General features: G+C 46.5%; 1 long non-coding RNA gene across 1 annotated transcript in view; it reads right to left on the minus strand.

Moving 5' to 3' along the window:
• Positions 1–18647: 18647 nt before the first annotated feature.
• LOC145339042 (uncharacterized) overlaps positions 18648–25596 on the minus strand; it is a 9614-nt gene continuing 2665 nt past the window's right edge. Inside the window, exon 3 of the long non-coding RNA XR_013885943.1 lies at positions 18648–18957. This is a non-coding gene — a long non-coding RNA (uncharacterized LOC145339042). The remainder of the gene's footprint in view (positions 18958–25596) is intronic.

Raw genomic sequence — 25596 nt, forward strand, 5'->3', positions numbered from 1 at the left:
AGAAGGACTTGGACATCTCAAGAGAGTGGGCAAGGAAGTGGATGGAATACAATGTGGAAAAGTGTGAGGTTATGCACTTTGGAAGGAGGGATGGAGGCATAGACTATTTTCTAAATGGGAAGATGTTTAGGAAATCAGAAACACCAAAGGGACTTGAGAGTCATCGATCAAGATTCTCTCAAGGTTAACGTGTAGGTTCAGTCGGCAGTTAGGAAGGCAAATGCAATGTTAGCATTCATGTCAAGAGAATACGAGAGCAGGGATGTACTTCTGAGGCTGTATAAGGCTCTAGTCAGACCCCATTTGGAGTATTGTGAACAGTTTTGGGCCCCGTATCTAAGGAAGGATGTGCTGGCCTTGGAAAGGTTCCAGAAAGGGTTCACAAGAATAATCCCTGGAATGAAGAACTTGTCATATGAGGAATGGTTGAGAACTCTGGGTCTGTACTCGTTGGAATTTAGAAGGATGAGGGGGATCATATTGAAACTTACAGGATACTGCGAGGCCCTGGACAGAGTGGACGTGGAGAGGGTGTTTCCACTAGTAGGAAAAACTAGAACCAGAGGGCACAAACTCAGGCTAAAGGGATGATCCTTTAAAACAGAGATGAGGAGGAATTTCTTCAGCCAGAGAGCGGTGAATCTGTGGAACACTTCGCCACAAAAGGCTGTGAAGGCCAGGTCACTGAGTGTCTTTAAGACAGAGATAATTAGGTTCTTGATTAATAAGGGGATCAGGGGTTATGGGGAAAAGGCAGGGGAATGGAGATGAGAAATGGGAGAATCCACCAAAGAAAGTCATGCAATTTTGGTCTGAGGAATTGGATGATCTCCTACAGAGCTGCTAAGAGTCAGTGGACTGGTCAGTATTTAAAAACTCAGCGACCAGCCTGAATAAGTACATCACTACAGTAACTGACTTCATTCGTGTGTAGAAGACTGTGTGCCAAAAAAGCAAATCCGCATGTTTCCCAACCGGAAACCATGGATGAATAGGAATATCCGCTGTTTGCTGAAGTCCAGGTCTGAGGCGTTCATGTCAAGCGACACTGACCTATACAAGAAATCCAAATACAATCTACGGAGATGCCAAGAGACAGTACCGGCCCAAACTAGAGTCCCAGGCTTGCCACGTAGACTCCCACCGACTATGGCAAGGTCTGCAAGACATAACAGGCTACAAACTGAAGACATGTAAAATCGCCGACTCCAACGCACCCCTCCCCAATGAACTCAATGCATTCTATGCCTGCTTTCAGTAAGAGGTCGGCTAGAGCATGCCCTCCAGCCTGGAAGCCTCGGATGAAACCATATCCAGGGTCACCATCGCAGATGTCAGAGCAGCTTTCTCGAAAGTCAACCCACGGAAAGCGACTGGCCCAGGTGGGATACCCGGACGAGCACTCAGATCCTGTGCAGATCAGTTGGCGGGCGTATTGGCAGGCACCTTTAACCTCTCTTTATAGCAATCTGAGGTCCCTATCTGCTTTAAGAAGATGACCATCATTCCATTACCTACAAAAAACCAAGCAGCTTGTCTTAATGACCAATGACCGGTGGCTCTGACATCCACCATTGTGAAGTGCTTTGAAAGGTTAGTCATAGCACAAATCAATTCCTGTCTTATAGACTACCTGGATCCACTACAGTTTGCTTATCGCTGCAACAGGTCCACAGCAGACACCATCTCCCTGCTCTGCATTCAACCCTGGAGCATCTGGATAACAAGGACACCTATGTCAGAATCCTATCTATTGACAAAAAAATGCAGTGAATATACTTCAAAAGTAATTCATTGGCTCTGAAGCATTTCAAAGTCTCATAAAGGTGAACATTGCCTATATAAATGCATAGGTTTCCTGGAACTAAAGTGAAACAAAATAAGCTAGAAAACAGTGTACGTTCTCTGGGCAGTACAGTGGAACTGCTAGCATTCATTCCAGGTCACATGCATGAAGCATTTACATTGGCATAGCAAATTTCCCAATAAAAGTGACAAATTTCAAAATACATTTTAGAGTCGTTTTGGGAAATTGCCAAGGCATGTCCAGTCCACAAACTGCAAAACAAATCCAACCCAGCCAATTAGTACCCTATCAGTCTCCCCTTGATCATCAGTAAACTGATGGAAGGGGACATTAACAGCGCAATGAAGCTGCACTTCCTCAGCAACAATCTGCTCACGGATGCTCAGTTTGGGTTCGAACAGGGTCGTTCACCTCCTGACTTCATCACAACCTGGATCCAAACATGGGCAAAAGAGTCGAACTCCAGAGGTGAGTTACGTCAACTCCATAGTCAAGGCAGCATTTGACTGAGAGTGGCATCAGGGAATGTTGGAAAAATTGGGAATTGGGGAAAACTCTCTGTTGGTTGGAGTCATACCCGGCACGAAGGAAGATTGTGGTGATTGGATGTCAGTCACCTCAGCTCCAGGACATCACTGCAGGAGTTCCTCAGGGTCAGTGTCCGAGGCCCAACCATCTTCAGCTGCTCCATCAATGACCTTCCCTCCATCATAAAGTTAGAAGTGGAGATGTTCACTGATGATTGCACAATGTTCAGCACCATTCGCGACTCCTCACATACTGAAACAGTCCATGCTAAATACCAATTGTGACAGGCAATGACCATCTCCAACAAGAGAGAATGCTACCATCGTCCATTGACATTCAATGGCATTACCATCGCTGATTCCCCCCACAATCAACATCTTGAGGTTACCATTGACCAGAAATTGGACCAGACATATATTAACTGTGGCTACAGGAGTAGGTCAGAGGCTGGGAACCCTGCGGTGACGAACTCACCTCCTGACTCCCCAAAGCCCGTCCACCACCTACAAGTCACAAGTCAGGAGTGTGATGGAATACTCTCTACTTGCCTGGATGGGTTCAGCTCCAACAACACTCAAGAAGCTCAACACCATCCATAACAAAGCAGTCACTTGATTGGCACCCCTTCCACCACCTCGAACATCCACTGGCTACACTACCAGGACACAATGGCAGCCATGTGTGGGGTCAGTTCCACGAGTCGGGGCAGGGTGGGAGTACCGCATCAGAGGTGGTACTATCGGATCTTGGGAGATTCTTGGGTGGTGAATGACTGTCTCTGCATTCTGATCCTGACTACACGGTGCGCACTGTCCCAGGACTGTCTCTGCATTCTGATCCTGACTACACTGTGCGCACTGTCCCAGGACTGTCTCTATCTGACCCTGACTACACGGTGCGCACTGTCCCAGGACTGTCTCTATCTGACCCTGACTACACTGTGCGCACTGTCCCAGGACTGTCTCTATCTGACCCTGACTACACGGTGCGCACTGTCCCAGGACTGTCTCTATCTGACCCTGACTACACTGTGCGCACTGTCCCAGGACTGTCTCTATCTGACCCTGACTACACGGTGCACACTGTCCCAGGACTGTCTCTATCTGACCCTGACTACACTGTGCGCACTGTCCCAGGACTGTCTCTATCTGACCCTGACTACACTGTGCGCACTGTCCCAGGACTGTCTCTATCTGACCCTGACTACACGGTGCGCACTGTCCTAGGACTGTCTCTATCTGACCCTGACTACACTGTGCGCACTGTCCCAGGACTGTCTCTATCTGACCCTGACTACACTGTGCGCACTGTCCCAGGACTGTCTCTATCTGACCCTGACTACACGGTGCACACTGTCCCAGGACTGTCTCTATCTGACCCTGACTACACTGTGCGCACTGTCCCAGGACTGTCTCTATCTGACCCTGACTACACGGTGCGCACTGTCCCAGGACTGTCTCTATCTGACCCTGACTACACTGTGCGCACTGTCCCAGGACTGTCTCTATCTGACCCTGACTACACGGTGCGCACTGTCCCAGGACTGTCTCTATCTGACCCTGACTACACTGTGCGCACTGTCCCAGGACTGTCTCTATCTGACCCTGACTACACGGTGCGCACTGTCCCAGGACTGTCTCTATCTGACCCTGACTACACGGTGCGCACTGTCCCAGGACTGTCTCTATCTGACCCTGACTACACGGTGCACACTGTCCCAGGACTTACCCTGACTACACGGTGCACACTGTCCCAGGACTTACCCTGACTACACGGTGCACACTGTCCCAGGACTTACCCTGACTACACTGTGCGCACTGTCCTAGGACTGTCTCTATCTGACCCTGACTACACGGTGCGCACTGTCCCAGGACTGTCTCTATCTGACCCTGACTACACGGTGCGCACTGTCCTAGGACTGTCTCTATCTGACCCTGACTACACTGTGCGCACTGTCCCAGGACTGTCTCTATCTGACCCTGACTACACTGTGCGCACTGTCCCAGGACTGTCTCTATCTGACCCTGACTACACGGTGCGCACTGTCCCAGGACTGTCTCTATCTGACCCTGACTACACGGTGCGCACTGTCCCAGGACTGTCTCTATCTTTGTGCACGAATCGCAAAAACCCAGTCTGCAGGTGCAGCAGGTGATCAAGAAGGCGAATGGGATGTTGGCCTTTATAGTGAGGGGGATAGAATATAAAAGCAGGGAGGTCTTGCTGCAACTGTACAGGGCACTGGTGAGGCCGCAGCTGGAGTACTGTGTGCAGTTTTGGTCCCCTTATTTGCGCAAGGATCTATTGACATTGGAGGGAGTGCAGAGAAGGTTCACCAGGCTGATACCGGAGATGAAGGGGTTAGCTTATGAGGAGAGATTGAATAGACTGGGTCTGTACTCGTTGGAGTTTGAAGGATGAGGGGGGATCTTATAGAGACGTATAAGATAATGAAGAGGCTAGATAGGGTAGAGGTGGAGAGATTCTTCCCACTCAGAAAGGACAGCAGGACTAGAGGGCACAGCCTCAAGATAAAGGAGGGGACAGTTTAGAACGGAGTTGAGGAGGAACTTCTTCACTCAAAGGGTGGTGAATCTCTGGAATTCTCTGCCCGTTGAAGTGGTGGAGGCTGCCTCGCTAAATATATTTAAGTCATGGGTAGATAGGTTTTTGATAGACAAGGGAATTAAGGGGCATGGGGAGAAAGCGGGTAAGTGGAACTGATCCACTTCAGATCAGCCATGATCTTATTGAATGGCGGGGCAGGCTCGAAGGGCTAGATGGCCTACTCCTGCTCCTATTTCTTATGTTCTTATGAAAATAAAGGAAATAGATTTAGACAGTAGTCTTCGTTCTTCTTCATTCAGAGCTGTAATCAAAGTTCAAAGAAATGATAAATTCTCAAGACATTTTAAACTTAAGTTTAACCTTTCAAGTTAAATCAAAGTGTAAAGCATCGCATTTTATTACCCCACAATCACCACTGTGGCCAAACGGGCCACCTAAGGTGGTGATTTGCAAGGCACGCTGGGATAATTGGACAAGTGCTGAAACAGACAGGCCTCAAAAGAAATTTCCAGAGAGAAACAGGCTGCAGCTGCAGGCGCTGGAATACACAGGGCCATCTCCAGGACGAAGGACACTTTCGAGTCAAACTGGGTTGTTTACCAGTTAACCCATTATTTGGGAGGGAGGTATGTAACCTATCTGCCTCCTGCACCCTCCAGGCATGGCTGTCGGGTGCACACCCAGAGATCGGGGTGACAGCACCTTAGTGGACTCTATCAATAGGGTGATCAATCCCTGATCGATTGATTGGCAATAACTAAAAAGGGTGCGAAACCAACAAGGTATAAAGGGTGCTGCTCCACTGAAAAATCTCTCTCTCTCCCAACGAATGAACAACAACAACGGTGACCAACACCAGCACAAGGGGAGACCACACCCAAGAAGGAAGGAAGACCAGAGCCAGCTTATCAGACCAGACCAAAGCAGAGAACGACAGAGACTAGCACGCGGATAAGGGCCAATATCTGCCTAGATACTTGCCAGTCACGCAAAAGTTAAGGTCTAGTATTGGACTTGAACTTTAGTATTCCATCAGATAACTTATTGTCGATTGGGTGGGCGATTGCTAATTGTGTGTGTGTAAATAAATATTATTGTACTAACAAGAAGTCCACTTGTAATTCTTTGTCTACTGTATAAGGGTTAAAACAGACTGTACGACATGCGCAGGCAACACCGCTCTCACCAGAACAAAGCAATTGCTTTAACAGTTCCTCTTCTCAATCCAATTCAACAACAACCACAACATTGAACAAGCAACCAGACCACACAGAGTTAACTCAGCATCAAACTTGGGGGAAAAAAGATCACAAATGTACATTGCAACACATCAGCTTTTCAGCTTTCCTTGAATCAGCCTCAGGCACTCAGAATGACACAATTCAAGCATCTTCCCTCGGCTGTTAATTAACTTTTGTGTTTTCTGATTTCTAACTAATGAGTTTCCCAACATGTTTACTGCACAGAGGTGGATCTGTAGGAAGTTTTTGCATTTTGCCAATTAATTGATAATATTTCCTGGGAAAGGTGAGAGGACATAGTTCCTTTCTCTCCATTCTGTAATCTCACACTGCTCACTACTGCCCCCTCCCCTTTGGTTTTGACACCAATGGCCTTTTGGGGTTCTTTGCAGTGTAAATGAGGGTTTAAACTCCTTCTCCTTGCGCCATATTCAATAGGGTTCATGGGCCTAGCATTTTCTAATCGTGTCAAACTATCCGTTTGGTAAGTCTGCATTCAGAACTAAATATGGAGGTGGGATTCCTTTATTCCTTCCCAATTAACAGCATCTCCTGGTATTTCCACACCTTCCTTGTGACTGATAGTCACAGGATACATTGGAACAGGGGTAAATTGTAAGGGTGCTGAGGGATTAGGTGCTTCTGGAAAGGGAGTGGGGGTCTCCAGGCAGCAGACATCACCCCTCTTTTGACCACTGTTGGCATGTTGAACTTCCGAAATATCTTTACACATTGGGTCTGATACGGGTCTGTGTATAATATATTTATCTGGTTCTATTGTTCCTGCTCTACATTTTCCCACGTGATTTCTCATTTTCTTCTCTGCCTTCCCTAGTCTCATATTCTCTAACTCATCTTTTAACTTCATTTTCTCTGGTTTCTCATTCTGTGACTCTTCTAACGAACGAGCAATCGCGATAGCTTTACTCAGTTTCGAAGCACACTTTCCTTGAGGTTCATACGCCTCATTCCAAAATCTCTGACTTGTGGGTCCTAAGACCTACAAGCCGGCATAATTAAGGACCCCACGCACCCTGGACCTTCTCTGTTCCACCTCCTTCCGTCGGGAAAATGATATGAAAGTCAGAGGTCACGTACCGACCGACTCAAGAACAGCTTCTTCCCTGCTGCTGTCAGACTTCTGAATGGACCTACCTCACATTAAGTTGATCTTTCTCTCAACCCTAGCTATGACTATAACGCTACATTCTGCACCCTCTCCTTTCCTTCTCCCCTATGCACTCTATGAACGGTATGCTTTGTCTGTATAGCGCGCAAGAAACAATATCTTTCATTGTATCCCTATATATGACAATATTGCATCAAATATTAAGCTGACCTTTCTCTACATCCTATCTGTGACTGTAACACTACATTCTGCACCCTCTCAAAGAACTAAAGAACAAAGAAAATTACAGCACAGGAACAGGCCCTTCGGCCCTCTAAGCCTGCACCGACCATGCTGAACTAAAACCCCCTACCCTTCCGGGGACCACATCCCTCTATTCCCGTCCTCTTCATGGATTTGTCAAGACACCCCTTAAAAGTCACTACCGTATCCACTTCCACTACCTCCCCAGCAGTGAGTTCCAGGCACCCACCACCCTGTGTAAAAAACTTGCCTCATACATCTCCTTTAAACCTTGCCCCTTGCACTTTAAACCCAAAGGTTGGGTAGTTTGCTGTGGACAATGATCTGCTTGAGATTGTGCAGTTGTTTGAAGGCAAGAAGTGGGGGTGTGGGGATGGCCTTGGCGAGATGTTCGTCTTCATCAGTGATACGTTGAAGACTCCGGAGCAGATGTCATAGCTTCTCCGCTCCGGGGAAGTTCTGGATGATGATTTAGCATGGCCAATCCTCCTAACCTACACATCTTTGGACACTAAGGGACAATTTAGCATGGCCAATCCACCTAACCTGCACATCTTTGGATGCTAAGGGACAATTTAGCATGGCCAATCCTCCTAATCTGCACATCTTTGGACACTAAGGGACAATTTAGCATGGCCAATCCTCCTAACCTCCACATCTTTGGACACTAAGGGACAATTTAGCATGGCCAATCCACCTAACCTGCACATCTTTGGACACTAAGGGACAATATAGCATGGCCAATCCACCTAACCTGCACATCTTTGGACACTAAGGGACAATTTAGCATGGCCAATCCACCTAACCTACACATCTTTGGACACTAAGGGGCAATTTAGCATGGCCAATCCACCTAACCTGCACATCTTTGGACACTAGGGGGCAATTTAGCATGGCCAATCCACCCTAACCTACACATCTTTGGACACTAGGGGGCAATTTAGCATGGCCAATCCACCCTAACCTACACATCTTTGGACACTAAGGGACAATTTAGCATGGCCAATCCACCCTAACCTACACATCTTTGGACACTAAGGGACAATTTAGCATGGCCAATCCACCCTAACCTACACATCTTTGAACACTCAGGGACAATTTAGCATGGCCAATCCACCTAACCTACACATCTTTGGAGAGTGGGAGGAAACCAGAGCACTTCAAGAAACCCACACAAACACGGGCATCGGAATTCTACTGCCCTGTCCACCATGGGAATCAGGGCAGGTGAGGGGTGGACAAAGGGAAGGTTCATTCCTCTGCCAAACAGATATACCGCTTTGGACGCTGTCTGGGGAAAGCAACAGCAGCCAAACTCATTGCACCACAGGTGGTTTTGCTACAGAGGGAAGGGGTAAGAAGTGTGCCAGTGCAATAGTTACAGGGGATTCAGTTGTAAGGGGAACAGACAGGCGTTTCTGTGGCCGCAAATGAGATTCCAGGATGGTATGTTGCCTCCTGCTGCTTGGAGCGGGTACAGGACATTCTGGAGGGTGAACAGCCAATGGTTGTGGTACACATCGGTACAAGCGACAAGTGAAAAAAGGGATGAATAAGAAAAGTGATAGGCAGAGAAACCAAGGACAAAGTTCAAACAGGGCTATGGAGAAAAGTATTGGGAACAAGGCAATGTTAAAAAGACAAGCTTAAAGGCTTTGTACCTTAATGCATGGAGCATTTGCAATAAAGTGGATGAACTAATTGCACAGGTAGATATAAACGGGTACGATATCATTGGGATTACGGAGACATGGCTGCAGGGTGACCAGGGGTGGGAATCGAATATCCCAGGGTATTCAATATTTAGGAAAGACAGGCAGAAAGGAAAAGATGGTGGAGTGGCACTGCTGGTTAAAGGGAAAACTATCACAATAGTGGGAAAGGATATTAGCTCTGACAACACAGACTCTGTATGGGGAGAGCTGAGAAATACCGAGGGGTAAAAAACATTAGTGAGCATCATATAAAGACCCCCAAACTGCAGTGGTGATGTTGGGAATGGCATTCAACATGAAATTAGAGATGTGTGTGATAAGGGAATATTGGTGATCATGGGTGATTTTAATCTGCACATAGGTTGGGCAAATCAAATTAGCCACAATGCTGTATAGGAGGAATTCCTGCAGTGTATACGGGTGGTTTTCTTAACCAATATGTGGAGGAACCAACTAGAGAGCAGGCCATCTTCGACTGGGTACTGTGTAACAATATAAGAACATAAGAACATAAGAAATAGGAGCAGGAGTAGGCCATCTAGCCCTTCGAGCCTGCCCCGCCATTCAATAAGATCATGGCTGATCTGTCGTGGCTCAGTTCCACATTCCCGCCCTCTCCCCATAACCCTTAATCCCCTCGCTTATCAAAAACCCATCAACCCGCGTCTTAAAAGTATTTAGCGAGGCAGCCTCCACCACTTCAACGGGCAGAGAATTCCAGAGATTCACCACCCTTTGAGTGAAGAAGTTCCTCCTCAACTCCGTTCTAAACCGCACCCCCTTTATCTTGAGGCTGTGCCCCCTAGTCCTACTGTCCTTTCTGAGCGGGAAGAGTCTCTCCACCTCTATCCTATCCATCCCATTCATCATCTTATACGTCTCAATGAGATCTCCCCTCATTCTTCTAAACTCTAACGAGTACAAGCCTAGTTTATTCAGCCTCTCCTCATAGCTCAACCCCCTCAACTCCGGTATCAGCCTAGTAAACCTCCTCTGCACTCCCTCCAAGGCTAAAATATCCTTGCGTAAGTACGGCGCCCAAAACTGCACACAGTACTCCAGCTGCGGCCTCACCAATGCCCTATACAGCTGCAGCAAGACCTCCCTACTTTTATATTCAATCCCCCTCGCTATGAAGGCCAGCATCCCATTCGCCTTCCTGACCACCTGCTGCACCTGCAAGCTGGGTTTTTGCGACTCATGCACAAGGACCCCGAGGTCCCTCTGCACCGTCGCCTGCTGCAGTTTTTCGCCACGTAAGTAATAGTCCTTCCTACCATTATTCCTACCAAAGTGAACCACCTTGCACTACAAGAAGGGAATTATTGCCAATCTCACTGTACGAGACCCCTCGGGGATGAGTGACCATAACACAATAGAATTTTTTTATCGAGATGGAGCGTGAAGTAGTTGATTCAGAGACTAGGATCTTAATAAAGGAAACTATGAGGATATGAGGCATGAGTTGGCCTTGATAGATTGGGGAGAGTTCCTTAAGGGGATGACAGCGAATTAGGGTTAGGGTTAGGCAGTGGCACCAATACAGGAACGCATGGGGGGAACCGCAGCAACTGCTTATTCCCGTCTGACACAAAAGCAAAATGGGTAAGAGGGTCAATCCATGGTTTACAAGGGAAATTAGAGAGCGTATCCAATCTAAGGTAGAAGCATATAGATTGGCCAAGAAAAATAATAGGTCTGAGGATTGGGAGCAGTTTAAAATTCAGCAAAGACCAAGGAATTGATTAAGAAGGGAAAAATACAGTACGGAACTCAGCTTGCAGAGAACATAAAGACTGACCCTAAGAGTTTCTATACTCTTATAAGAGTACATAGAGTCATAGAGGTTTACAGCATGGAAACAGGCCCTTCGACCCAACTTGTCCATGCTGCCTTTTTTTTAAACCCCTAAGCTCATCCCAATTGCCCTCATTTGACCCCTATCCCTCTATACCCATCTTATCCATATAACTATCTGAATGCTTTTTAAAAGACAAAATTGTACCTGCCTCTATTACTACCTCTGGCAGCTTTTTCCAGACACTCACCACCCTCTGTGTGAAAAAAACTGTCCCTCTGAACACTTTTGTATCTCTCCCCTCTCACCTTAAACCTTTGCCCTCTAGTTTTAGACTCCCCTACCTTTGGGGGAAAAGATATTGACTATTGAGCTGATCTGTGCCCCTCATTATTTTATAGACCTCTATAAGATCACCCCTCTACGCTCCAGAGAAAAAAGTCCCAGTCTATCCAGCTTCTCCTTATAACTCAAACCATCAAGCCCCAGTAGCATTCCAGTAAATCTTTTCTACATGAAGAGTTGGTGAAGACAAATATATGTCCCCTATAGACAGAAATGGGGGAATATATAATAGGGGACAAAAAAATGGCTGAGTAACTGAATGCGTACTTTGGCTCTGTCTTCACAAAATAAGACACAAATCAGATCCCAGAAATGTTGGAGAATGCAGGATTTAGTAAGAGGGAAGAACTGAGGGAGATCAACATTAGTAGAGAAATAGTGGTGGGAAAATTGAATAAAGAACAAAGTACAAAGAACAAAGAAAATTACAGCACAGGAACAGGCCCTTCGACCCTCCAAGCCTGCACTGACCATGCTGTCCTGACTGAACTAAAACCCCCTACCCTTCCGGGGACCATATCCCTCTATTCCCATCCTATTCATGTATCTGTCAAGACACCCCTTACAACTCACTACCGAATCCCCTTCCACTACCTCCCCCGGCAGCGAGTTCCAGGCACCCGCCTCCCTCTGTGTAAAAAAATCTGCCTCGTACATCTCCTTTAAACCTTACCCCTTAAACCTGTGCCCCCGAGTAATTGACTCTTCCACGGGACAAAGCTTCTGACTATTCACTCTGTCCATGTGTCTCATAATCTTGTAGACTTCTATCCGGTCTCCTGTCAACCTCCGTCGCTCCAGTGAGAACAAACCAAGTTTCTCCAACCTCTCCTCATAGCTAATGTCCTCCATACCAGGCAACATCCTGGTAAATCTTTTCTGTACCCTCTCCAAAGCCTCCACATCCTTCTGGTAGTGTGGCGACCAGAATTGAACACTATATTCCAAATGCAGCCTAACTAAGGTTCTATAAAGCTGCGACATGACTTGCCAATTTTTAAAGTCACTGTCCTGGCCGATGAAGGCAAACATGCCGTATGCCTTCTTGACTACCTTCTGCACATGCATTGCCACGATCAGTGACCTGTGTACCTGTACACCCAGATCCCTCTATTAATACTCTTAAGGGTTCTGCCATTTACTGTACATCTCCTATCTGTATTAGACCTTCCAAAATGCATTACCTCACATTTGTCCGGATTAAACTCCATCTGCCATTTCTCTGCCCAATTCTCCAACCGATCTATATCCTGCTGTATCCTCTGATGGTCCTCATCGCTATCTGCAAATCCACCAACCGTTGTGTCATCTGCAAACTTACTAATCAATCCAGTTACATTTTCCTCCAAATCATTTGTATATATTACAAACAGCAAAGAACCCAGCACTGATCCCTGACGAACATCACTTGTCACAGCCCTCCATTCAGAAACACACCCTTCCACTGCTACCTTCTGTCTTCTTTGACCGAGCCAGTTCTGTGTCCATCTTGCGAGCTCTCCTCTGAACCTGTGCAACTTCACTTCTGCACCAGTCTGCCATGAGGGACCTTGTCAAAAGCCTTATTAAAGTCCATGTAGACAACATCCACTGCCCTACCCTCATTAATCATCTTCATCACTTCCTCGAAAAACTCTATCAAGTTCGTGAGACACGACCTCCCCTTCACAAAGCCATGTTGCCTCTCACTAATATGTCCACTTATTTCCAAGTGGGAATAAATCCTGTCTCAAAGAATCCTCTCCAATCTGAGGTGAATAAATCCCCAGGCCCTGATAATCTACATCCCAGAATACTTAAGCAAGTGGTTTTAGGAATAGTGGATGCATTGGTGGTCATCTTCCAAAGTCTTTTAAGAGACTTCTAGATAACTACATGGAACTTAGTAAGATAGAGGGTTATAGGTAAGCCTAGTAATCTCTAAGGTAGGGACATATTCCGCACAACTTTGTGGGCCGAAGGGCCTGTATTGTGTGTAGTTTTTCTATGTTTCCAGGATTCTATAGAGTCTGGAACAGTCCCTGCAGATTGGAGGGTAGCTAATGTCATTCCAATATTCAAAAAGGGAGGTAGAGAGAGAAAACAGGGAATTATAGACTAGTAAGCTTAACGTTGGAAAATTCTCGAATCCATTATCAAGGACTTTATAGCGAAGCATTTAGAAAGCAGTGACAGGATCAGACAGAGTCATCACGGATTTGTGGAGGGGAAATCATGCTTGACAAATCTGTTGGAATTCTTTGAAGATTTAACTAGTAGAGTAAACAAGGGGGAGCCAGTTGATGTGGTATATTTGGACTTTCAGAAAGTGTTTGACAAAGTCCTGCATAAGAGATTATTGTGCAAGATTAAAGTGCGTGGGTTTGGGGGAAGTGTTTTGAGATGGATAGAAAACTGGGTGGCAGAGGAGAAATGAAGAGTAGGAACTAATGGGTGCTTTTCAAATTGGCTGGCAGTAACGAATGGGGTGCCACAGGGATCTGTGCTGGGACCCCAGCTATTCACAATATATATTAATGATTTGGATGAGGGAACGAAATGTAACATCTCAAAGTTTGCAGATGATACCAAGCCGGATGGGAGGGTGAACTGTGACGCGGATGCAGAGATCCTTCGGAATGATCTGGGCAGGTCAGGTGAGTGGGCAAATCAATGGCAGATGCAGTATAATTTGGATAAATGTGAGGTTATTCACTTTGGAAGCAAAAACAAGAAGACAGATTATTACCTGAATGGCTGTAAATTGGGAGAGGGGAGTGTGCAGAGGGATCTGGGTGTTCTTGTGCATCAGTCGCTGAAGGTAAGCATGCAGGTGCAGCAGGCAATAAAGAAGGCAAATGGCATGTTGGCCTTCATTGCGAGAGGTTTCGCGTACAGGAGCAGGGATGTTGCAATTATATAGGGCCTTGGTGAGGCCACACCCAGAATATTGTGAGCAATTTTGGTCTCCTTTTCTGAGGAAGGATGTTCTTGCTCTCAAGGGAGTGCAGTGAAGGTTTACCAGGCTGATTCCAGGGATGGCGGGACTGATGTATGAGGAGAGATTGACTAGGTTAGGATTGTTTTCACTGGAGTTCAGATGAATGATGGGGGATCTCATAGAGATTTATAAAATTCTAACAGGACTGGAGAGGATAGATCAGGAAGGATGTTCCTGATGTTGGGGGAGTCCAGAACCAGGGGTCACAGTCCGAGGATTGGGGCTAGACCATTTAGGACGGAGGTGAGGAGACATTTCTTCACCCGGTGAGCCTGTGGGATTCATTCCCACAGGAAGGAGTCAAAACATTGGATGTATTCAAGAGGCGGCTGGATATAGCACTCGGGGCGAATGGGATCAATGGGGAGAAAGCTGGATTAGGCTGTTGAGTTGGATGATCAGCCATGATCGTGATGAATGGTGGAGCAAGCTCGAAGGGCTGAATGGCCTCTTCCTGCTCCTATCTTCGATGTCCATCGACCTCAGGCAGGAATGTACGGTTTCGGGGCGAGCGAGGCTGTGAAAGCCCACCCAGAGAGAAGGGGCAAGCTCCACACACACAGTCTTCCGAGGTTGGAATCGAAGCTGGGTCCTTGGCGTTGTGAGGCAGCAGCGCTAACCACCGTGTCACCGTGCCAGCCTGGGATATCTCTGCTTCAAACACAACGATGAATCCTGCAGTCGATGGTACAGGGTGTTGTATATGAGAGCCATGGATTAAATCCTTGAGAAGCTTCACTCCGAGACAGGGCAGTCCCCTTCCCAGTTTTGAAACTGATAGAATCATTACGTGGGATTTCCTTGGCTCTTGAGTTCCACGCTACGGCCTCTGCTGCTGAGTTCTGCTTGTTGCTTTTTCTCTTGACCTTTTTTACCCTTTAGTCTCACCTTCATGGTCTAACTTCAGTTCCTTCACCTCTTGATGGTTAATAAAGAACAAAGAACAACACAGCCCGGGAAACAGGCCCCCCCGGCCCAACGAGCCCGCGCCGCCATCTCAACACTGTGAGTCCCCTCTCCACCCATGACCCTTATCTATCCTGTAATGTTGTTCTCTAATGTTGTACTGTTCCTTACTGATAGATTTCCTAGCTACTTCCACCAGGGTTAGTTTTATTTTCCTTTGATACAGCTGGGCCGTGTCTCATTTAGATTACGGATCACTAATTTGTACCTTGTTTTCTTCTTGCTGGAGTTCTCGGTGAAGTTTACCCAACTCCTCTTCAACCTTTCCTCTTCTTCTGCTGTGTCTGGTCTTACTTCCTGACTGATTACAGCTTATCATCTGCTTGTAGTTTATTGCTACAACTTAAGTGGACCTCAAATATTGACACAAAATGATGGGACGCAACTCAGCTTTGGTTTCAACTCTTCATTTAAGCATTTAGGGTCTTTTGCCAGTGCCGTCCTGCTGGGGTTTTTCATGCTGCTCTCCTGGGGTCTTCCAGTGCCTTTCTTTTGGGGTCCTTTGTTGCCCTCCTGGGGTCTTTCAGTAACCCCCAGGTCTCTCAGTGCCTACTCTGAGCTCCAGCGTTGCCTCTTTCTTGAGGCCTGAATCCTCCTTTGAGGCCTCGCATTGCTTATGGACTCCCTTTTTTTCCCCCAGAGTTGCCCTGTCTTTTTAGAGTTGCCACCTATCTGGGGTCTCCTATGATTTTCCTGTCCCTTCTCCTTTGTTCCTTCTTTGTGGTTGTTTCATTAAATATTGTACAACATTAAATGCATTACCTCTTTAAGACTGTCAACTCTTTTAAACTGCCACAGCTGCTGTCTCTCTCTCTCTGTGCTTTTCCCACTCTTTGGAGTTTCGGTGGGAAACATCTTTTGGACTCTTTGTAAAGTGTGTAATTTCTCATTTTAGTTGGCGGAAGATTTCTTTCGCAGCTTTTAAAAATATTTCTTGGCTACCAAAGAGTCTGTTTTTTATCTCGGCGTGCGCAGTTCTTTTTGTTAATTTCACTCAGAGATTGGCGCTGTCCTTTCAGAACCATTAACTTCTTTTAAATTTTTAACCTATTTTCTTTTAGCTTTCAGCATCTTCTTCCTCATCTGAAACTGTTCAGGCTTCACTGCCTGTTGTCCCTCAGTGCAGGGAGAATTCCCTGTTGGCTTTGTTTGGATCGGAAGATCTGGAAATCTCAGCATTTCGCATTCCTGCACTTTTGGAATAAGCTTTGCCATTTTCACTTCTGAACTTGTTTAACCTCAGCCAATAGGGTCAGGGGGCATGGAGTTGGGGGTAGGGTGTTAGCGTGGATAGAGGATTGGTTGTCAAATAGGAGGCAGAGAGTGGGGGTCAATGGGTGCTATTCGGATTGGCGGGTGGTGACTAGTGGAGTGCCCCAGGGGTCGGTGCTGGGGCCTCAGCTATTCACCATTTATATAGATGATCTGGAGGAGGGAATTGAGTGTATGGTGTCGAAATTTGCTGATGACACCAAAATTGGGGGGAAAGGCAAATTGTGCGGAGGGTGTGGAGAGTCTGCAGAAGGATCTAGATAGGCTGGGCGAATGGGCCAGGAAATGGCAAATGGAATTTAATGTTGGCAAGCGCGAGGTGGTCCACTTTGGTAGGAATAATGGTAGGAAGGATTATTACTTAGGTGGAGAAAAACTGCAGCAGGCGACGGTGCAGAGGGACCTCGGGGTCCTTGTGCATGAGTCGCAAAAACCCAGCCTGCAGGTGCAGCAGGTGGTCAGGAAGGCGAATGGGATGCTGGCCTTCATAGCGAGGGGGATTGAATATAAAAGTAGGGAGGTCTTGCTGCGGCTGTATAGGGCATTGGTGAGGCCGCAGCTGGAGTACTGTGTGCAGTTTTGGTCGCCGCACTTACGCAAGGATATTTCGGCCTTGGAGGGAGTGCAGAGGAGGTTTACTAGGCTGATGCCGGAGTTGAGGGGGTTGAGCTATGAGGAGAGACTGAATAAACTAGGCTTGTACTCGTTAGAGTTTAGAAGAATGAGAGGAGATCTCATTGAGACGTATAAGATGATGAATGGGATGGATAGGATAGAGGTGGAGAGGCTCTTCCCGCTCAGAAAGGACAGTAGGACTAGGGGGCACAGCCTCAAGATAAAGGGGGTGCGGTTTAGAACGGAGTTGAGGAGGAACTTCTTCACTCAAAGGGTGGTGAATCTCTGGAATTCTCTGCCCGTTGAAGTGGTGGAGGCTGCCTCGCTAAATATTTTTAAGACGCGGGTTGATGGGTTTTTGATAAGCGAGGGGATTAAGGGTTATGGGGAGAGGGTGGGAATGTGGAACTGAGCCACGACAGATCAGCCATGATCTTATTGAATGGCGGGGCAGGCTCGAAGGGCTAGTTGGCCTACTCCTGCTCCTATTTCTTATGTTCTTATACATTTTTAAACTTCTTTCCAGATTTCTCCTTTATAAACCTGAAGCGCAGCGTTTTTCTAGCTGGGTATGTGGTCCTTTTAGTTCAAAAACTCCTGAGACAGGAAGAGACGCAGAGAAAGAAAGAGCGAGGGAGATGGGCAGGGAGGGAGTGGGGCAAGTGCAAAGTGGATGGGAGAGAGAAAAAAAGAGAGGGGGCAAAGAGGGAGAGAGAGAGAGGCACAGGTGCAGAAAGGGAGAGAAAGAGAAATGTGGAGAGAAATGTGGAGAGAGGAGCAGATGCAAAGGGAGAGGGAGAGAGCAAAAAAGAGAGGCAAACAGGCAGAGAGAGGGAGAGAGAGGTGCAGAGTGAATGGGAGGGAGAGAGAGGGGGGTGCCAGGGAGGGAGAGGAGCAGATACAAAAGGAGAGAGAGAGAGAGAGGAGAGAGGCACAAGGAGTGTGTAAGAAAGAGAGAGAGAGAGAGAGAGCGTAAGTGCAGGAGAGAGAATGAGAGAGATGCAGAGTGGGGGAGAGAGAGCGGAGCAGGCACAAAGGGAGAAAGAGTGAGGTTAAGGTATGGAGGGAGAGTGAAAGAGAGAGAAAGAGGAGAGGTGCACTAGGAGTAAGACAGAGAGGGAGGTGCAGGGAGAGAATGAGAGAGAGGGGTGCAGAGAGAGAGAGGAGAGCTGCACAGGAAAAGTGCGAGAGAGAGAGAGAGAGATGTGCAGGTACAGGATGGAGAGAGAGAGAGAGAGAGAGAGAGAGAGAGAGAGAGAGAGAGGCAAGCCGATTTATTCCTTGCTATACCTGTTGTGGAACTTTTACAATGAATTGCAATCTATTTCCTTTGTTGATAAAGCTATTGCGTTGTATCCCGCACACACTTTAACAAACCCAATTCAACAGGTCACTGTGTATCCAAACATGAGATATTACGACTCATTTGACAGTTAGCTGGAATTTTACTTGCTTTATCACAACCAAATGAACAGGTTCGGATAAAACAGCATGAGAAATAGAAGCATGCTCCAGCCTTCAATCATACAGGCAGAAACACGGCAAATGCTGGAAAGCTGAAATAAAGCTGGAAAAGCTCAGTGAGTCGAGAGAGAGAAACAAGGGTCTCAGAGTAATACACATCTCCACCTTCACATTCATCTGCAGCATCTGTAAGGCCAGTGACATTTGCCGAGTGCCCAGACTTTGTTTGTCCTACATGGCTGTAAGGTGCAGGTTCCCTTTATCCTGTGGCATCCAAGCTTTAAACCTGAAACCCAAAAACGAAAAGAACATTGTTGCCGAGGTATAAAAAGGGGCAATTTTGACAGAGTCGTGTGCCGTTGTCTCCTTTGAAATTTGGTATTCTTGCATCTGTCCTTTGTGGTTCAAAACACAAACCTTCGACAACATGTCTCTCTAAGCAGTAACTAACCGCAGTATTATCCCTCTGCTGTTGCTATCTATCGCTCCAATTATTAAATCCTCCTGTTCTGACCACGTATCGAGCCTCCTCCGACCACAGCTCCCTGGACAGCTCAATAGTGCAAATGCCACAAAAAGGAAATCAGGGGAAAAAAGAAAATCGGGAAAAAAGGCAGCAATTCTGGTAACATCAATGAAAATAAGAATGGTCAATGTTCAAGAATTGGTGCAAGTTGGAGGGGAGAAGGAAAAAGAAGGATTTGTGTTGTGTTAGAGAGTGGGTCAAATTAAACGATGGTAGGTGTGACAGTACAATAGCCAAAGGGATGTCCTTGTTATAGAGGGAGCACAGAGAAAGTTTACCGGGCTGATTCCTGGGATGGCAGGTCTGTCATATCAGGAGAGACTGAGTCAATTAAAGAACAAAGAACAATACAGCACAGGAACAGGCCCTTCAAGCCTGCACTGACCATGTGTTAACATAAGAACATAAGAAATAGGAGCAGGAGTAGCCCTTCGAGCCTGCCCCGCCATTCAATAAGATCATGGCTGATCTGTCGTGGCTCAGTTCCACATTCCCGCCCTCTCCCCATAACCCTTAATCCCCTCTCTTATCAAAAACCCATCAACCCGCGTCTTAAAAATATTTAGCGAGGCAGCCTCCACCACTTCAACGGGCAGAGAATTCCAGAGATTCACCACCCTTTGAGTGAAGAAGTTCCTCCTCAACTCCGTTCTAAACCGTCCCCCCTTTATCTTGAGGCTGTGCCCCCTAGTCCTACTATCCTTTCTGAGCGGGAAGAGTCTCTCCACCTCTATCCTATCCATCCCTAACCATCCATTTGTATCCCTCTATTCCCAGTCTGTTCATGTGGCTATCTAGATAAGTCTTAAATGATCTTAGCATGTCTGCCTCAACCACCTTGCTTGGCAGTGCATTCCAAGCCCCCACCACCCTCTGTGTAAAATACATCCCCAAATATCTGGAGTTTAGTAGAGTGAGGGGGGATCTGATAGAAACTTATAAAATTCTAACAGGGTTAGACAGGGTAGATTCAGAAAGAATGTTCCCCATGGTAGGGGGAATCCAGAACTAGGGGTCATAGTTTGAGGATAAGGGGTAAACCTTTTAGGACTGAGGTGAGGAGAAATTTCTTCACCCAGAGGGTGGGGAATGTGTGGAATTCACTCCCACAGAAAGTAGTTGAGGCCAAAATGTTGTGTGATTTCAGGAAGAAATTAGATATCGCTCTTGGGGCTAAAGTGGATCGAGGGATATGGGGGGGAGGGGGATCAGGATATTGAATTGGATGGTCAGCCATGATCATAATGAATGGTGGGGCAGGATCGAAGGGCCAAATGGCCTCCTCCTGCTTCTAGTTTCTACGTTTCAATGAAAAACAAAGAAACAAAAGAAGCAGCAAAGATATTGGAGGCAGAGGTTCTGATCGCGAATGTTTGAACTCAACGTTGGGTCAAGAGGCTGTAACGTGTTCCGTTGAAAGATTAGGTGCTTTTTCCTCAAGTTTGAATCCAATTTCATTTGTACACCATAACAGAACAGTAGCAGGAAAGGCAGACTGGGACAAAGGTATAGAACTGCAAAGTCAGCCACCAGATCCACCAATGCTGGATCTATTTTGTGTACTCTTTCTCTTCCTCCCAGAATCCTGAGAGGGTTCACTTTGTGTTTACTTTCCATTTGTCCTGGTCCCCCCCCACGCCGATGCTATAGTTAAGAAAGCCCCACCAACGCCTCTACTTTCTCAGGAGGCTAAGGAAATTTGGCATGTCAGCTACAATTCTCACCAACATTTAGAGATACACCATGGAAATCATCCTTATATCACAGCTTGGTCTGGTGTCAAAGGGATTAATAGAAATTACAGCTAACAGATAGGAGACTTATAGTCAATCTTACCCAACACAAGGTTTATGAACAGTTGATTATATGTAAAAGGATTTGAAATAAAACTGAATGTGCTTTATATAAATGTAATCGATAATGATGATTTTGAAATAACCTGTGTTAAAATTAGTAATTACGATTGTAAAGCAGAGGTGTGCAGTTTGTCAGTACTGTGACTAAAGATATCAATAAACTTAATGAAAGAATATAAGATTCATCAACATTTTGGTATAAAATTGTGTAACTTGCTTTAAGAAAACAGTGCATGCAAACAAATATATTTAAAATATATCTGCATGAAGGAACATCTTAAGATACATTTTATATGATTCAATCTGTTCAGGCCTGAAGAGATGTCAATAATGAGGCCCACATTTGGCATTAGACCAACTCTTGGCCTTTAGCCAGTGCTGACTTAAGCAAAATAGGGTTTCTTGGATACTATGGCAACAAGAAAACGATCGATGCCAAGAGGTGGACTTCTGCGAATCAAAAAGAGCAAACAAAATCACATTATTTAAGGTGGCAGATTGTAATTGTTTTAAAATACTGTCATGATTAGACTGAAATATTAGTAATAAACGAAATCACACTTAGCTAATTAATGGGTTGAACTATAGATAACAAAAGAGTAGAATTAACTTGTATTTTGGCATGAAGACAGGATGTTTTGAGGAAGCCCTGTGTGCTGTGGCATATCTGAGATCTCTCTTTGGTCAAGGTTACTGTTCTGTCTTTTCTTATGTCATGTTTGATTTTTCCATGTTTTAACAAACTAGTTTTAAAATAACTTTTGTTATGCTTTTAAACAGGGTCATTTCATCTTTGCAAAGTTTGCATTTTCGGAAATACTTTAGTTTTTCTAAAAATATCTGGCCACTGAATCAAAATTCCCCACTACGTGCTATGACTCTCACCAACTTTTACAGATGCCCCATAGAAAGCATTCTTCCTGGGTGTATCACAGCTTGGTATGTGATCCTGCTCTGCCCAAGACCGCAAGAAACCACAAAAGGTCGTGAATGTAACCCAGTCCAGCCTCCCATCCATTGACTCTGTCTACACTTCCCGCTGCCTCAGAAAAGCAGCCGGCATAATTAAGGACCCCACACACCCCGGACATTCTCTCTTCCACCTTCTTCCATTGGGAAAAAGACACAAACGTCTGATACAAAAGAGTTAGCATCGCTGCCTCTGAGCCAGGAGCCCCAGATTTGAGTCGCCCCCCCACTGGACCTGATGGGTGTTCAAGGTGTTCATAACGTGACCAAAACCGGTCGATTGTCAACCTGTAGAATCCTTCCAAATGCACCGATGGCTGGCGGTAAGAGCAGGACAGACTCCCGGTCTGCCACACTTGGTATAGAGTGGTACCCTCAAACTATAACCCCCCCTCCGAGCGATGGACTAGTGACCTGTTCCCCCCACAGCGATGGACTAGTGACCTGTTCCCTCCAGCGATGGACTAGTGACCTGTTCCCTCCAGCGATGGACTAGTGACCTGTTCCCTCAGCGATGGACTAGTGACCTGTTCCCTCCAGCGATGGACTAGTGACCTGTTCCCTCCAGCGATGGACTAGTGACCTGTTCCCTCCAGCGATGGACTAGTGACCTGTTCCCTCCAGCGATGGACTAGTGACCTGTTCCCCCCAGCGTTGGACTAGTGACCTGTTCCCTCCAGCGATGGACTAGTGACCTGTTCCCTCCAGCGATGGACTAGTGACCTGTTCCCCCAGCGATGGACTAGTGACCTGTTCCCCCCGTGATGGACTAGTGACCTGCCCCCCAGCGATGGACTAGTGACCTGTTCCCCCAGCGATGGACTAGTGACCTGTTCCCCCAGCGATGGACTAGTGACCTGTTCCCTCCAGCGATGGACTAGTGACCTGTTCCCCCAGCGATGGACTAGTGACCTGTTCCCCCAGCGATGGACTAGTGACCTGTTCCCCCTCCAGCGATGGACTAGTGACCTGTTCCCCCAGCGATGGACTAGTGACCTGCCCCCAGCGATGGACTAGTGACCTGACCCCCCAGCGATGGACTAGTGACCTGTCCCCCCCCAGCGATGGACTAGTGACCTGTTCCCCCAGCGATGGACTAGTGACCTGTTCCCCCCAGCGATGGACTAGTGACCTGTTCCCCCAGCGATGGACTAGTGACCTGTTCCCCCCGTGATGGACTAGTGACCTGTTCCCCCCAGCGATGGACTAGTGACCTGTTGCGGGAATTACTAGCTGCAAATGGAGAGGAAAGTCTGCGTTAGTGCAACCACTGAGGGCAGGGAGAGAGCTGGAATCTTTGCCTTCAGGTTAAATGGTAACTTTTGTGTTGTCGCAACTTCGTTATACATTTAACACCCACCTAAAATGTTCCTACACCACACACTCGAGGCCAGCCATACGCACCTTGTTCTATAAGAACCCGAACCATGGTCCATGGAGACAGGGACTTGGATGAAGGGAGCGAGTGTGAGGTCGCTAAATAGGTTGGAAAGTAAGTTGTCAGGAGGAGGAAGGGGTCAACAAAGGTAGGCTAAACAAGTGGGCAATTATTTGGCAGAAGGAGTATAATGTCGGAGAATAGAAAATGCAAAAAGATTAGAAAAGCAGCGTGTTATTTAAACGGTGAGAGATTGCTCTGAGGTACAGAGGGATCTGGGCATCTCGAAAGGTTAGTGTTATATTTGTAGAACTTGTTGCAGGGTTAGAGAATAGAAAGTAGTAGCACATGGATTTGAGATGTAACAGGAGGAGTTTATTAAGCAGCTGCTTACTCCACAGGGACTGGATCTCGACTGAACAAAACCTGCAAAGTATTTGATGATGTTATGGATTGACCACATCACCCAGCCCTTAACGGGACTGTGCGACACACAGTAACTGGAATATATAACATCTCACCCCCTTTAAGGTCTTCTAAGGTCCCATAACAATGGGATATTCTTACACAGTCATCAGAAAACACAGTGGGTTAGCACCACTGCCTCACACCGCCAGGGATCCAGGTTCAATTCCAGCCTCGGGTCACTGTCTGTGTGGAGTATGCACATTCTCCCCGTGTCTGCGTGGGTTTCCTCCGGGTGCTCCGGTTTCCGCCCACAGTCCAAAGATGTGCGGGTCAGGTTGTTCAGCCATGCTAAGAAATTGCCCCTTAGAGTCCTGAGATGCTTAGGTTAGAGGGGTTTACGGGTAAATATGTAGGGATATGGGGGTAGGGCCTGGGTGGGATTGTGGTTGGTGCAGACTCGATGGGCCGAAGGGCCTCTTTCTGGGATTGTTCTCCCTGGAAAGACGGAGGCTGAGGGGGCGACCTGATAGAAGTTTATAAAATTATGAGGGACAAGGATAGGTTCTTTCCTTAAAGAGCCATGTGATCAGTTTCCTGTTACACAAGAACGCCGAAGAATCTTCTGGAAGCAAGTGAAGGAATTTGTAGATAAAAGACACATGCACTCCTTTGTCTCCAGCGACAACTCTATGGAGACTAACCATTGTAAGAAGTGTGCCCTAAAGGGACTTCTTCAGAGGGAAGATAGAGTCTACATCGGGGGTATTTCTGGCCAGTTTTTCCTGAAACCCTTTTGTCAGTTAAGTAATTAGAGTTAATATTTAGTTCAGAGCTAAAGTTCGGGTAAAGTTATTACCAGTGGTAGGTAAACCATTCAAAGCAAGGTTTAGTGGGCCAGTTCAGTTAAGAGTTAAAGTTCAGTAAAAGGGTTAGCAAGTTGCAACTGTTTAAGTCTGAGTTGGTACCGAAAGGGTTAAATAAAGGGAGATTGTTGTGTCAATTAAGGAGTCAACTCATTAAACTAGAATGCCTGGAAAATGTTTTGATAAATGGCTGGGTGACATAAGTTGCCATTCAGACAATAACAGGGGCGTTACAACACAGATCCTAACATGGCGCTACTTACAGAGGTTATTAGAACAGGTGATCAAACCTTTGGTCAAAGAAGGGCTTCTTAAGTAAGGAGGGAGAGAGGTGGAGGTAGAGGGGCTTTTTTTTAGGGAACTGCAGAATTCTGGGTGCTGCAGATGAAGGCGTAACGGAGAAATTAGTATCAGGGGTGTTTAAGTGGTTGGAATTGGGGGGATGCAGCTTTCTCTGAGGTTTGCAGGTTGGAGTGAGGTGACAGAGGTAAGAAGTTAGGGGGTAGCCACATTGTTAGGTGTTTATTATAGATCCCCAGATAGGGGCATATTGAGGAGCAAATATATGCTCAGTGGAGGTGTGTAAAGGCAATGACAAAGGGTTATTGTATTGGGTGATTTCAACTTTCCCAATATTAACTGGGATATACATAGTGTTAAGGGCTTGGAGATTTCCTGAAATGTGTACAGGAGAACTTTTTAAATCAATACGTGGAGGGTCCAACATGGGAAGGAGCTGTGCTGGACCCGAGTCTGGGGCATGAAGCCCGACAGGTGGTTGAGGTGGTGGTGGGGGAGCATTTTAGTGATAGCGATCACAACATGGTACAATTTAAACTTGTTAACTTGTACTCTAAGGGGCAATGTAGCATGGCCAATCCACCTAACCTACACATCTTTGGACACTAAGGGGCAATTTAGCATG

The sequence above is a fragment of the Carcharhinus amblyrhynchos genome, unplaced genomic scaffold, assembly GCF_965287045.1.
Source record: "Carcharhinus amblyrhynchos unplaced genomic scaffold, sCarAmb.v2.hapA chromosome_295, whole genome shotgun sequence".
Lineage (NCBI taxonomy): Eukaryota > Metazoa > Chordata > Chondrichthyes > Carcharhiniformes > Carcharhinidae > Carcharhinus > Carcharhinus amblyrhynchos.